The sequence below is a fragment of the Rhinoraja longicauda genome, unplaced genomic scaffold, assembly GCF_053455715.1.
Source record: "Rhinoraja longicauda isolate Sanriku21f unplaced genomic scaffold, sRhiLon1.1 Scf000084, whole genome shotgun sequence".
Lineage (NCBI taxonomy): Eukaryota > Metazoa > Chordata > Chondrichthyes > Rajiformes > Arhynchobatidae > Rhinoraja > Rhinoraja longicauda.
In genome coordinates this window covers 213,389-228,630 of record NW_027601302.1, presented here as the reverse complement: position 1 = coordinate 228,630, position 15,242 = coordinate 213,389, and positions in this window count along the sequence as shown.

Genomic DNA, 15,242 nt, shown 5'->3' with positions numbered 1-15,242 from the left:
CGGTAAAATTACAGTCTGGTTTGGGAACAGCTCTGCCCAGGACAGGATGGCCCTGCAGAGAGTAGTGCGTTCGGCAGAACGCACCATGGGAACTACACTCGCCCCCCTGCAGGACCTATACATCAGGAGGTGTAGATCGAGAGCAAGCAAGATTATGAGGGACCCCTACCACCCCAGCAACGGACTGTTCCAGCTGCTACGGTCAGGCAAACACAGCAGAGATCGGCGCTGCAACCTTTGCTGTTTATGTTATATGATCATAGCTTGGATGTGAATGTGGGAGGTGTGATTAGTAAGTTTGGGGAGGAAAGCAAAAATTGTGGATCGTGGGGAAGGTTGTCAAAGTCTGCAGCAGGATGCAGGGTAATTATCTAAACCTTATTCGCATGCATGGATATCAAATCACGAGAGTGCAGTTTTATATTGAGAGCAAAGAATTTTAAAGTATATCAGAGATTTAGGTTTTACTACACCAAGTGGACCCGCTGGGCCAAACCTCTTCTGCATTGGTGCAGCACCCTCTCCTCCCCCTCCCTCCCTCACCCCCCCCTCTCTCCCTCCCTCTACCCTACCTCCCTAGGAGATAGATTTAAACTTTAAAATGTGGAATAACTTAAAAATTATAACACCGATTTCAATGAAACTTCTTCCATTGGCACCAAAGGGATGACGGTGAGTAAGGTGGGCTTAAAATCGTGATGCTATCGTGTACCGTTTTGGCTGTAGTTCCAGAACAAACAAACAAACGAGAGGTTTAGTATATAGATTTACACTGAGAGTGGGTGATATCTGGAACATGCTGCAGAGGAGGTGGTGGAGTGAGATATATTCAATGTATTGGATGTACTTAAATAGGTGAGGTGCAGAAGAATGCCGATGGAATGTGGGCAAATCGATTCGTATAGCTGGGGAAAAGACGGTCATGGACACGATGGGCCGACGGGCCAGACTCTGTAATGTACAACCATCGCTCTCAGCTCCAAAAGCACTGAATGACTGAGTCTCTTCACCCATCGGTGCAGGGTCGTTCCCCAGTCTCTGCGTGGAGTAATGTCTCCTTGTCTCTGTGCTACACGGTGCAGCCCACATTCTGAGAGAATGCCCGCTCTCCAGACCCCTCTGATAGGGGAACCATCCTCCCTGCATCCAGCCCACTGAGCCCTGTAAGAACTCTGTGTTTCACTGAGATCTCCTCTAATACACCCAAACACTCGAGTACACAGGCCTGGTCTAGTCAATCTCACCCCGCACAGCAAACTCATTGTCCCAGGGACAAGTATTGTTAATCTTTGCTGCATTCCCTCTGTGTCAAGTCTGTCAATTTATCGGTACACAGGAGGAAAGGAACACAAGAAAACGGGAGCAGGATTAGGATCTGCTCCTCAGGCTTGTCCCTCCATTGAATGTGATCGTGGCTGATCTAAGCTGGCACAAATTCCTCTTCTGTGTGAGTTCCCCATAATCTTATATTTTCGATCTATCAAATATTTATTTGTAGTCAAATTGCACGTATCCAACATCTCAGCTTTGTACCATCACCCTGGGCACAACATGCCAGATATTCACTCCCCTCCGAGAGATGCAACTTCTACACACCGCATGGGAGGCCGCTCTGGAAGGTTGGATCTCATGGAATCCGGGGTGAACTAGCGGATGGAACACAACATTACCTGAAGGTCGCAGAGGATGTTGGTAGAGGGTTGTTTTTCAGACTGGAGACAGAGCCCACTGTTGTTCCTTATTTATATGCACGATTGGGTGTGTATGTAGGCTGCACGGTTCGTCAGTTTGCAGATGGAAGTAAAATTGGTGACATTGTGGAGAGTGAAGTATGTTACCTGAGAGTAAATGGGATCCCTGTGAACTGGGCCAATGGGCTCAGGAACGGCAGGTGGGATTTATTCATGTGAAGGTGAGGCGATGCACTTTGCTGAGACAAACCAGGGCAGGACATACACAGTAAACGGGGAGCATAATAGAACGGAGAGATGTCGGGGTGCAGGTACACAGTGCCATGGAAGATGCAACGGTGACGGGCAGGGAGGTGAAGAATGTGTTTGTCGCTCATGCTTTCACTGGTCAGGATATTCAATACAGCGTTTGACACAATGAGGTTGTTTGTAATTTGGAGAGGGTGCAAAAGGGTTTACGCCAATTTCATCAGGTCTGAAGGGAGACGTTGGACAGGCAGGGACATTTGACTTTGGAGCCCATCAGGGTGCTTTAAGAGTTGTGTATAAGATCTATATAAGGTGCACAGATAAGGTGAATAGCCACAGTATTTTAGCCAATGGTAGGAGAGTCTAAACCTAGAGTGCATCAGTTCAAGGTGAGAGTGGAAACAGTAAAAAGGAGCAGCTTTTTCAGTCAATGCGTTCTGTAAGTATGGAACGAACTGACAGAGGAAATGGTGGAGGGAGGTACAATGACGACCATTTACAGACAGTTTGGTGGGTACGTGGATAAGAAAGACCTGGAAGATTATGTGTCAGACTCAGGCAAGTGGGACAAGCTCGGTTGGGCAACTTGATTGGCATGGTCGTGTCGAGTCAAAGGGCCTGTTTCTGTGTGACACAACTCTCCCACTTTGTGATGCTTTTCTGCAGCTGTGTTTGGTGGTAGATCAAATCTTCAATTTCCCTTCAGTCCAAAATACCATTAATGCTTGCATCTACGCATTACTTAAAGATGTCAGAAACAAGAACAATGGAAAAGGTATAAGCTTTACCTTGCTTGATGGCATCAGGTGCTTCTGCCAATACTGTGTTGTACAAAAAAGGAGTTTCAAACTTTTCAAGCAGCAAGTGACCATCTACCACCGACTGTGGTTTGGCTTCATCACCAACTCTGCAAATATTTAACAGCTGGTTATAAACTGGGCGTTATAAATATATTGGGCTGTTCAACAAAACAATAGACAATATACAATAGGTGCAGCAGGAGGCCATTCGGCCCTTCGAGCCAGAACCTCCATTCATTGTGATCATGGCTGATCATTCTCAATCAGTACCCCGTTCCTGCCTTACCCCCATACCCCCTGACTCCACTATCCTTAAGAGCTCTATCTAGCTCTCACTTGAATGCATCCAGAGAACTGGCATCCACTGCCTTCTGAGGCAGAGAATTCCACAGATTTACAACTCTCTGACTGAAAAAGATTTCCCTCACCTCCGTTCTAAATGGCCTACCCTTATTCTTAAACTGTGGCCCCTGGTTCTGGACTCCCCCAACATTGGGAACATGTTTCCTGCCTCTAACGTGTCCAACCCCTTAATAATCTTATATGTTTCAATATGATCCCCTCTCATCCTTCTAAATTCCAGTGTATACAAGCCTAGTCGCTCTAGTCTTTCAACATATGACAGTCACACCATTCCGGGAATTAACCTAGTAAACCTACGCTGCACACCCTCAATAGCAAGAATATCTTTCCTCAAATTTGGAGAACAAAACTGCACACAGTACTCCAGGTTCGGTCTCACTAGGGCCCTGTACAACTGCAGAAGGACCTCTTTGCTCCTACACTCAACACCTCTTGTTATGAAGGCCAACATTCCATTTGCTTTCTTCACTGCCTTCTGTACCTGCATGCTTCCTTTGAGTGACTGATGCACTAGGACACCCAGATCTCGTTGTACGTCCCCTTTTCCTAACTTGACACCATTCAGAAAATAGTGTGCCTTCCTATTCTTACCACCAAAGTGGATAACCTCACACTTATCCACATTAAACTGCATCTGCCATGCATCCGCGCACTCACACAACCTGTCCAAGTCACCCTGCAACCTCATAGCATCTTCCTCACAGTTCACACTACCACCCAGCTTTGTATCATCTGCAAATTTGCTAATGGTACTTTTAATCCCTTCATCCGTCGTTAATGTATATTGTAAATAGCTGCTGTCCCAGAACCGAGCCTTGCTGTACCCCACTAGTTACTGCCTGCCATTCTGAAAGGGACTCATTTATCCCCACTCTTTGCTTTCTGTCTGTCAACCAATTTTCTATCCATGTCAGTACCCTACCCCCAACACGATGTGCTCTAATTTTGCCTACTAATCTCCTATGTGGGACCTTGTCGAAGGCTTTCTGAAAGTTGAGGTACATCACATCCACCGGCCCTCCCCTGTCAATTTTCCTAGCTACATCCTCAAAGAATTCCAGGAGATTAGTCAAGCATAATATCCCCTTCGTAAATCCATGCTGACTCGGAACGATCCTGTTACTACTATCCAAAGGCTCCAAAATTTCGTCTTTTATAATCGACTCCAGCATCTTCCCCACCACTGATGTCAGACTAACTGGTCTATAATTTCCCGTTTTCTCTCTCCCTCCTTTCTTAAAAAGTGGGATAACATTAGCTACCCTCCAATCCACAGGAACTGATCCTGAATCTATAGAACATTGGAAAAAGATCACCAATGCGTCCACAATTTCTAGCGCCACCTCCTTAAGTACCCTGGGGTGCAGACCATCAGGCCCTGCGGATTTATCAGCCTTCAGTTCCATCAGTCGACCCAACACCATTTCCTGCCTAATGTGGACTTCCTTCAGTTCCTCCGTCACCCTAGGATCTCTTGCCACTAGAACATCTGGGATATTGCTTGTATCTTCCTTAGTGAAGACAGATCCAAAGTACCGGTTCAACTCGTCTGCCATTTCCTTGTTCCCCATAATAAATTCCCCTGCTTCTGTCTTCAAGGGACCCACATTTGCCTTGACTATTTTTTTCCTCTTTACATAACTAAGAAAGCTTTTACTATCCTCCTTTATATTATTGGCTAGTTTACCTTCGTACCTCATCTTTTCTCCCCGTCTTGCCTTCTTAGTCATCTTCTGTTGCGCTTTAAAAGAGTCCCAATCCTCTGGCTTCCCACTCTTCTTTGCTATGTTATATTTCTTCTCTTTTATTTTTATGCTGTCCTTGACTTACCTTGACATATTACTCCCCTTAGAATCTTTCCTCCTCTTTAGGATAAATTGATCCTCCAACTTCTGCATTATTCCCAGGAATACCTGCCATTGCTGTTCCACAGTCTTCCCTGCTAGGGCCTCCTTCCAGTCAATTTTGGCCAGCTCCTGCCTCATGCCTCTGTAATCCCCTTTGCTACACTGTAATACTGATACTTGTGATTTTCCCTTCTCCCTCTCAATTTGTAGAGTATAACTTATCATATTGTGATCACTGCCTCCTAATGCCTCTTTTACCTCGAGTCCCCTTATCAGATCAGGTTCATTACACAACACTAAATCCAGAATTGCCTTCTCCCTGTTTGGCTCCAGTCCAGTGGCGGCACGGTAGCGCAGCGGTAGAGTTGCTGCCTTACAGCGAATGGAGCGCCGGAGACTCAGGTTCGATCCTGACTACGGGCCCCGTCTGTACGGAGTTTGTACGTTCTCCCCGTGACCTGCGTGGGTTTTCTCCGAGATTTTCGGTTTCCTCCCACACTCCAAAGACGTGCAGGTATGTAGGTTAATTTGCTGGGCAAATGTAACAATTGTCCCTAGTGGGTGTAGGATATGTTAATGTGTGGGGATCGCTGGGCGGTGCGGACCCGGTGGGCCGAAGGGCCTGTTTCTGCGCTGTATCTCTAAATCTAAAATCTAAAGCAGTTCTAAGAATCTATCTCGGAGGCACTCCACAAACTCTCTTTCCTGGGGTCCATTGCCAACCTGATTTTCCCAGTCTACCTTCATGTTGAAATCTCCCATAACTACCGTAGCATTACATTTGCGACATGCCAATTTTAGCGCTTGATTCAACTTGCACCCTATGTCGAGGCTATTGTTTGGGGGCCTGTAGATAATTCCCATTAGGGTCTACTTACCCTTACAATTCCTCATTTCTATCCATACTGATTCTACATCTCCTGATTCTATATCACTCCTTGCAAGGGAGTGAATATCATTCCTTAACAACAGAGCGACCCCACCCCCTCTGCCCACCTGTCTGCCTTTTCTATACATTGTGTACCCCTGAATATTCAGTTCCCAGCCCTGGTCCTCTTGTAGCCATGTCTCCGTGATTCCCACAACATCATACTTGCGAATGACTAACTGAGCCTCAAGCTCATCCACTTTATTTTTTATACTTCCCGCATTTAAATACAACACTTTACCTTCGGTATTTACCTCCCCTCTCACACCTGTTACAATTTGCCCTGACCTTGCTCTCTTGTCCCATCTAGAACTTACCTTCCCATTTATTCAAGAGTCCTTTACAGTTTCTCATGTATTCGCTTCCCCTTTAACTCCATCTTCATATTCCCAATTTGTCAACCCCTCCCCCTCACTACTCAGTTTAAAGCCACACATGCAGCAGTAGCAAACCTGCCTGCCAGAATGTTGGTCCCCCTGCTGTTAAGGTGCAATGTTACAATGTTACAATGAGGTGCAATGTTACAATGTTACAATGAGGTGCAATGTTACAATAAAGTGCAATGTTACAATAAGGTGCAATGTTACCAAACCTTACAATGTTTCCGTCAAGAGCATGTCCTACCTTCGCTTGCGACCAGCTTCCTCCTGAAAGAAATAAAACACAAATCTCAATTGACTGAGATGGACCGTCCTATTCCCGACAGCGGGAATTTCTCCACATTTCCACAACCCTCTGATAATTCCCATTCCCCGACTCTTATCACCGCTGTCATGCAGATAGAAAGCGGACATTACCATCGAGACGTAGAACGAAGGGGGAAAGCATAAGGAATGTTCATGAGAATTACGCCATAACTGAGAGGATGGAACTCAATGCAAAGACTGGGCAGGTTGTGGGAGTTTATCTGGAGAAGATGTCAGGAATGATGAGATAAGATTTAAGTTTATCGGTGGATTTAAATGGGTGAGGATGAAATAATATCTCTAATCGATGGGAGAGCAAAAGTCAAAGCTGAAATGTAACGCGGTCTTCAATAAATACTGAAAGGAATGCAGTCATGAGAACATGGACCTCACTTGCATTGGAGGGACTGAAGCCAACAGCAGAGATAATTTAAGGGCGATCGGGATAAACACTTGAGCACTCCTGGAATTCGGGGTATTGTTACCGGGTGTGGTGAGTAGATGGGAAGGATGTTGAGTGGAGCTGAAATCTTGACTGGATAGGATGGGCCGAATGGCCTGTCTATGATGTAGAGTGGGATGTCATTCTATGGTGAACAAAGGTGGGTAAAACAAACAGAGCAAATTCCCCCAAGGTTACCGCCCACTGCTGATGGGAGCCGGATATAGATGATCAATCTGCTGTGTGCGCCACGTTCTAGATTTTAATGTTAATCCCCACAATGTGGTCATGGCTGATTTAGCCCAGGACTGAACTCCTCCGCTTTGTCCCATCCCCTTTGATTTCAATTCCACAAAATTTCAAAAATGTATCTTTCTCTGGTATAAATACGTCCAACAGGTTAAACCTCTCATAGTCTCCTGGTTGAAGAATCCCAGAGGATTACTGCCCTCTGTCCATTCGTGGTCCTTGAGATCAGATATTGGATCACCCGGGTTGTTCTGAACTCCACAGAATACAAACACCTCTCTACATTACGGCCAGGCAGTCCTGAGATCCCATAGATTATGCGGGAGGCCAATTAGCTTGGGAACAACTACAACTGGAACAGATGAAACATTAACCCAGTTCTGAATTACTGGTAAAGGCAGCATTCATTTCAGAAACATCCTCCACCATTTTGTGACTGTGCACTTTCACTTCGCCAGACTGTAGTGTAACCCCTCACCTTCAGAAACACCACATTGTCCTTTTGATCCATCTGCTGCTGCAACTTAAAGAGTTCCTCCTGAATGGAATTTAAATTCTCTTCAATTTCTCGAAGATTTTTCTCCATTGCATTTAGAATCTTCTTCTCTTCCTCCCGGATATCTGCCAGTCCTCGCTGCTCTTTCTCAGTGAGAATCTGGTGCAGTTCAGCAAACTGGGATTTGATCTTAGACTGAAGGTTGTGTGACTGTTCCTGTGAAATGAAAGGTGAAGATCAATATTTCATCAATATCTCAAAGTGTGGAGTCATGCATTTTGGTGGTAGGAATAAAGGCATAGATCAATAGTAAGGAAAGCAAACTCTGTGCCAGCATTTATTCAAGAGGGCTTGTATACAAAAGCAGGGATGTGATGTTGAGGCTCCATAAGGCGCTGGTAAGGCCGCATTTGTAATATTGTGAGCAATTTTGGGCACCATATCTGTGGAAAGATGTGCTGGCTCTGGAGAGAGTCCAGAGGAGGTTTACAAGAATGATCCCAGGAATGAGTGGGTTAACCTATGATGAGCGTTTGTTAGCAATGGGACAGTACTCGCTGGGGTTTCAGAGAATGAGGGGGACCTAATTAAAACATACAAAATAGTGAAAGGCTTGGATAGAGTGGTTGTGGAGAGGATGTTTCCACTAGTGGGAGAATCCAGGACTCAAAGTCATAGCCTCAGAATTAAAGGACGCTAATTTAGGAAGATGAAGAGAAATTTCTTTGGTCAGAGGGTGGTGAATCTGTGGATTTTTTTTGCCACAGAAGGCTATGGATATTTTTATGGCAAAGATAGATTCTTGATTAGTACAGGTTTCAGAGATTATGGTGAGAAGGCAGGAGAATGGGGTAAGGAGGGAGAGATAGGTCAGCCATTATTGAATGGCGGCGTAGATGCGATGGGCGAAATGGCCTAATTCTACTCCTATTCCTTATGACTTTAATTCCCTGCTGCCTATTCCTTTTCACGTACCCATTAATTCTCATTCATCCGCCCACCACCCACCTCCGCAGGAATAATTTACAGTCACCGATTGACCTTTGAACCAGCATGTATTGGGCACCAAAGATACTAGAGGAACAACATAGACCACCCGACACGTAAAACCGTAGTTGGTCATGGGTAAATTTCAGCGCCATTTTAGTAAACAGATTCTGTGTGCCAGACTGGGCTGTGTTCACAACTCTCTGCGATTTGTTCGTATATAAAATGTTTGCAAACAAATATTTTTGTTCTTCTTCTTGGATAAGTTGATGGTTGACACCTATGACTATTTCTTGACGAGTTGCTGCTTCATGATCTTTAAAATTTGGATGTTACTGATTGAATATTTGCACTAGAGATCCACTCTATCTTTATCAGGCCAATTGATCATATTTGATGAACTGTTCTTCTTTGCTTTCTCTGTTAATTTTATTTTCACCTCCACGAGCTGTATCTCTTTTTGCTTTATTTTAGAAAGTCATGGAAGCAGAGATTTGTCATTTGCAAACAATAGAACTCGACTGTATCCACAATATAATCGAAAAGACATTTAACTTTATAATTAGAGCCAAGAAAATTTGAATTGGTGAATTGATTATTTAAAAATCCTTGACAGCCACTAAAATGACCAATGCTGCCTGATATGGTACAGAGCACGAATCCAATTCAAATAGACACAGTGGTGGAGTAAGTCATGGGGTCAGGCAGCATCTCTGGAGAAAAAGGTTGGGTGATGTTTCATGTTGGGACCCTTCTTCAGACAAAGGAGGGAAGTTGAAGTGCTGGTATAAATCAGGACATGATCATTTCATTGGTTAGCTGATATGCAAAACAGTGCAACCCTGTATATCTTGCACACAAAATGATGTAAAACTTACCATGAATGACAGAAATAAAAGATGTTATCCTTGTTTTATGAAATTCATTTTTGAATGATGCAAAATTGAAGGGGCTGCAATATACTGCTAACCCACAAATGTATCAATAGACAATAGACAATAGGTGCAGGAGTAGGCCATTCAGCCCTTCGAGCCATCACCGCCATTCAATGCGATCATGGCTGATCACTCTCAATCAGTACCCCGTTCCTGCCTTCTCCCCATACCCCCTCACTCCGCTATCCTTAAGAGCTCTATCCAGCTCTCTCTTGAAAGCATCCAACCAACTGGCCTCCACTGCCTTCTGAGGCAGAGAATTCCACACCTTCACCACTCTCTGATTGAAAAAGTTCTTCCTCATCTCCGTTCTAAATGGCCTACCCCTTATTCTTAAACTGTGGCCCCTTGTTCTGGGAACATTGGGAACATGTTTCCTGCCTCTAATGTGTCCAATCCCCTAATTATCTTATATGTTTCAATAAGATGTTAATGAATTATGAATTATGAATATCTCATAATACGTTATGAGATATTGACATTTTAAAAATCCATTAATCACAACAAAACCTAGAAGGTGCCTATGTTATTTGACCAACTTATCGGTTAAATTTAAATATGAATTTTTTACAGATTGTAGGATTGTGGGTAAGTATCGTGTCAATGCCTGTAACTCATTTTTCACAAAACTGAGGGTTAGTACTATATTGCACCGACCCCCTCAATTATATGTTAAATTCAAAACAAAAGTATGGTGGTAATGTACATTATTCATGTCTAAACCTAGCACTTCTGTATAAGTGTAGGTATGTATGCATTACATTTTATTACACTAATGTAGAATGAAAATAATGGAAAAATGGAAAAATGGAGATAAGACTTTTCTTTGCCTTCCATCACAGTGAGGGTGTGCCTGGAGCAATCACTGTGATGGCTGTTTGTGTTAAAATTGTAATTGTGTGTCTTGTGTTCTTTATTGTCTACTGCCGGACCCTGACGTGAGAGGACGCTGGCGCTATTTGTTCGCCGATTCTCCGTCAGGACAATTCGTTTGTTTGTTTTTATGTCTTGACTGTTTTTGTAAAGCGTCTTTGAGCATTTGATAGCGCGATAAAAAAATATTTATTATTATTATTATTATAAATATCTTAATATGTGTTCATAGTTATTTTATTCACAATATTAGGATTTCTGGAAATAAGTTTGATGTCACTGATTGCGAATGTGTACGGGAAGGCCCTAATGAAATGTATGTGAGAGAACAGTGATCATGATAGAGAGAACCATGCGCTGAGAAGTGTGTAAATGACTGATTTTATATTTGTATATATATTTGTATATATTAGGTACAGAGAAAAAGAGAGTGAGAGAGATTGAAAGTAAAAAGGTTGCTAAACAAATAATTAGAGGAAATAACTAGAAAGTAACTAGACATATATCTATGTATATATATATATACCATAAAGGATGAACCTTTTATGGTTTATGTACATCATTTGAAAAATAAGATGAAAAGAGAAATAGAGCGTTGCTTTAAATCAAAGTTGCTTCTGATCCACGAGAAGGAACATTGAGATCTATTTATCTCCAAATTGCCTCTCACACACAAACAAACACACATTCATATCTATACATATATAATATATATATATATAAGTTAAATTTGTGCTGAGTGTGTGTTTGAGCAATACAAGGGAAACTGCACAAAAGAGGGGACTGGGGAGGAAGGATGGGAGGGACATGTGCAGAAACAGTAAGAAAATAAAGTCAGAGAAATTTAGCAGGGGGAAAACATTTTAAAATAAAAATAACAATAAAATGTGGGTTGATAGATGAGATATTTTCTGCACTTTGATGGGATCATCACACATACTGTTCTCCCACAACACTGATTACACAGCGAGAGGTGGGTTTTCCTTACTAAAATGATGTTACGTACTACACTTCAGTGGACGCAATTTCGACGGAGTGGTTCATTTTGCTCCTCTAGTATCTTTGTTGGGGACGTGGAAGGAATCCGCCGCGGTCACAGGGAGAAGGCGTGAACCACACGGGCAGTGCCCGAGGTCAGGATCGAACCCTCTCACCAGAACTAGGAGACAGCAGCACTACTTGTGTCACTGCGCTGCCCTGTTGTTACACGTGTCACAGGGATCAAACCTGCACAAGATCAGGAAATCGAAACATAAAAGCCTCACCAGTACTCCAGAAATCTTCTCTTTCTGTTGCTGTTCCATTTGCTGGATCTCCGATTTATATATTGTGAGAGACTGGATGGAAGATTTCACCTGATCCTGCAAATGTGTTTGGGAATCAGAAAATTAAATGGTTGAACAGTAAAAATGGAATTAAACAATGATGCGATTAAAATCGGTTTGCTTTTACCTTGTGGTTTTCAACAGCTTCTTTAACCGGCATGAAGTTGTGAGACTTGTGTTCCCGCCCAGCTGCACAAACCACACAGATCAGCTTCTTATCAGTTTCACAAAACAGCTTCAGTTCTTCCTGATGTTCCTCGCAGTGAGGTTTACTTTCCTTCTCTATCCGATTCAGGCTCAGTGTTCGAGCTTTCTCAGCCAGTCTAACTAAGGCCCGATTTACTTTGAGGGTGCTGTCTGTAAACTCCTCTCTACATTCCGGGCAGGAGTTTCTCCCCTCCCTGTCCCAACTCTGTGTGATACAGGAGCGGCAGAAGTTGTGCCCACAGTCCAGTGTAACCGGATCGGTGAAGAATTCCAGGCAGATGGGACAAACTGCCTCCTCGGTCCAACTCTCGACCTGGTCTTTCGAAGCCATTGTAACTCCGCCATTTCCTGGTTCAAAACGCGTTCCCTTTGGCGCAGCTGCTGAACCCTTGCAGTATCGGGGCACGGCTGAGGGGAGGCGGAGCTCAGCCCCGTCAATCACAGCCCTGACCAGCAACTGGATGCTATTTGATACAATAGTATAAGAAAATAACTGCAGATGCTGGTACAAATCGATTTATTCACAAAATGCTGGAGTAACTCAGCAGGTCAGGCAGCATCTCGGGAGAGAAGGAATGGGTGACGTTTCGGGTCGAGACCCTTCTTCAGACCTGAAGAAGGGTCTCGACCCGAAACGTCACCCATTCCTTCTCTCCCGAGATGCTGCCTGACCTGCTGAGTTACTCCAGCATTTTGTGAATAAAGCTATTTGATACAAGCTGCCTGTAAATTTCATTCCCTTAAACTAAATACATCAGTGTTTTCCATCGTGAATTGTTCATTATATTAGGCTGCACAATGATATTATATCCACAGCAAACACTGTTATTTCATTTAACAGTCTCATGTGCAAACTTGAATTCAACTCAATGAGCCAATTATACTCTATTGTCACATGAACCAAGGGACAGTGAAATGCTTTGCTTTTGCTTGCAATCCGGTAAAATATAGACCTCCCCCAGGCAGTCCAGAGAGAGTCGCCACGTTTCTGGGGCCGACAATGTTGCGGGATGTTTATGGAACTGTCGATATTTCCCCGCAGCGGCGAACCAGGTCCCGCCGCACGAGGCAGCAGGCGCCCCCGCGCCGCCCCCTTCCCTCTCGGCTCTGACGAGACCAAATAGATTTTTGCACAGTGGGGGCAAATTTCAAGGGTCATGTCTTATCACACATGGTGCTGGGTGCCTGGAACGTGCTGCTGGAGTGGTGGCATTGCATAGTCTGATCTGGGCTGAAGGGACTGATCTAGTTCTTTGTGTCCATCAACTAAACTGACAGGTTCATTACAGCTCCCATTCCCAGCTCCTCCCCCACAACCATTAAGTTCTTGGACCGAACTGCAGTGCCCGCGTTTGGCCCATATCCCTCCAAACCTGCCCTATCCATGTATCTGTCCAACTACTTCGTAAACGTTGTGTTAGTCTCTGCCCAACTACCTCCTCCAGTAGCTCGTTCCATATACCCACCACCCATATTGTGTTACCCCTCAGGTTCCTATTAAATCTTTCCACCCTCACCTTAAACTTATGTCCTCTGGTTCCCGATTCCTCTACTCTTGGCAAGAGACTGTACAACTTCCCGAAATGTTCCTCTCGTGTTTTTTAGTCCTCTCTAAGGTCATCCCTCATCCTCCTGCGCACCAAGGTAGAGAGTTCCAGCCTGCTCAACCTCTCCTGATAGCTCGGGCCCTTGAGTCCTGGCAACATCCTCGTAAAACCTCTTTCCCTCTGATTATGCGCACTCATCATTGCAATAACAGGACGTTGCATTGTCGATAAACCGCCGTTCATCACAGATGGGGATGTTTAGAATTGCACAACGCTCAGGTTTGTTGACTTCCCATCAGCGTCTGAAGCAATTGAAGCCTGGTTGGTGCAGGCACTCCACCAGCACGCGCAGTGGAGGACAAGCCCATGTCAGCATCAAACACGCTGAAGTGGAAATGGCGAAGGGCATCAGGCTCCTTGGCGTAAATATCATCAACGATCTATGGCGGACCAACCACACTGCAGACACAGCCAAGACGCCACACCAACACCTGTACTTCATCAGTGGACTGAGGCAATTCGGCATGTCGCCAAACATGTGGTCAGGACAAGACAGTCTGAGCTATAGGCAGAGATTGAGTAGGTTGGGACTCTATTCCTTGGAGTGCAGGAGGATGAAGGGTAACCTTATAGAGCTGTATAAGGCCATGAGAGGAATAGATTGGGTGAACAGGGTCTCTTGCCCAGAGTAGGTGATTGGAGGACCAGACGACTTAGGTTTAAGGTGAAGGGGAAAAGATTTAATAAGAACCTGAGCGGTAACTTTTTGGCACAATGAGTGGTGGATTTGTGGAACAAACTGCCAGAGGATGTGGTTGAGGCAGGGACTATCCCATCATTTAAGGAGCAGTTAGACAGGTACATGGATGGGCCAGGTTTGGAGGGATATGGACCAAAAGCTGGGACCAGTGTAGCTGGAACATGTTGGCTGCTGTCTCACTCTATCATTCTATTACTCTGGCAAACCTCCAAGATTCACCATAAAATGCGCACTGTCTGTTTGCGTCACAGCTTGGTTTGGGAAAAGAGCGCAAGAAATTTCAGAGAATTGTGGATGAATCCCAGACCAGACTCCATCTGCAATTATTTCTGTCTCGGATAAGCAGACAACATAATCAAATACGTCCCACCCCGGCCATTCCCTTTTCTCCCTGTTCTTGTTGCGCAGAAGGTACAGAACTTTGGAAGGGCGCACTGCCAGTCTCAGGGCCAGCCTCCTCCCCTCTGTTATCGGGCTTCTGAACGGTCTTTCCATCAGCTCGTCATTAGGTGTTGAAGGGTCTGTTCTTGTGCTGCACTGATCTGTGTCTTGTTTTCTCTGTTGCGTGGTAGTTGAACATTATTTTTCTGACGAGAGAGAAGTTTACAGTGGACCTTACTTTACTTTAGACACACAGCATGGAAGCAGGCCCATCGATCACCAATTCACTCCTTTTCTAGAGAGATGCTGTCAGACCCGTTGAATTCCTGCAGCTTTTTGTGTCTGTCATCAATTCATACTTATTCTCTGTTGTCCCATTTTCCCATCAACTCCCCACACACCTGGGGCTTTTACAGAAGGCCAATAAACATACAAACCGGCATGTCCTTTGATTGTGGGAGGAAACCAGAACACCC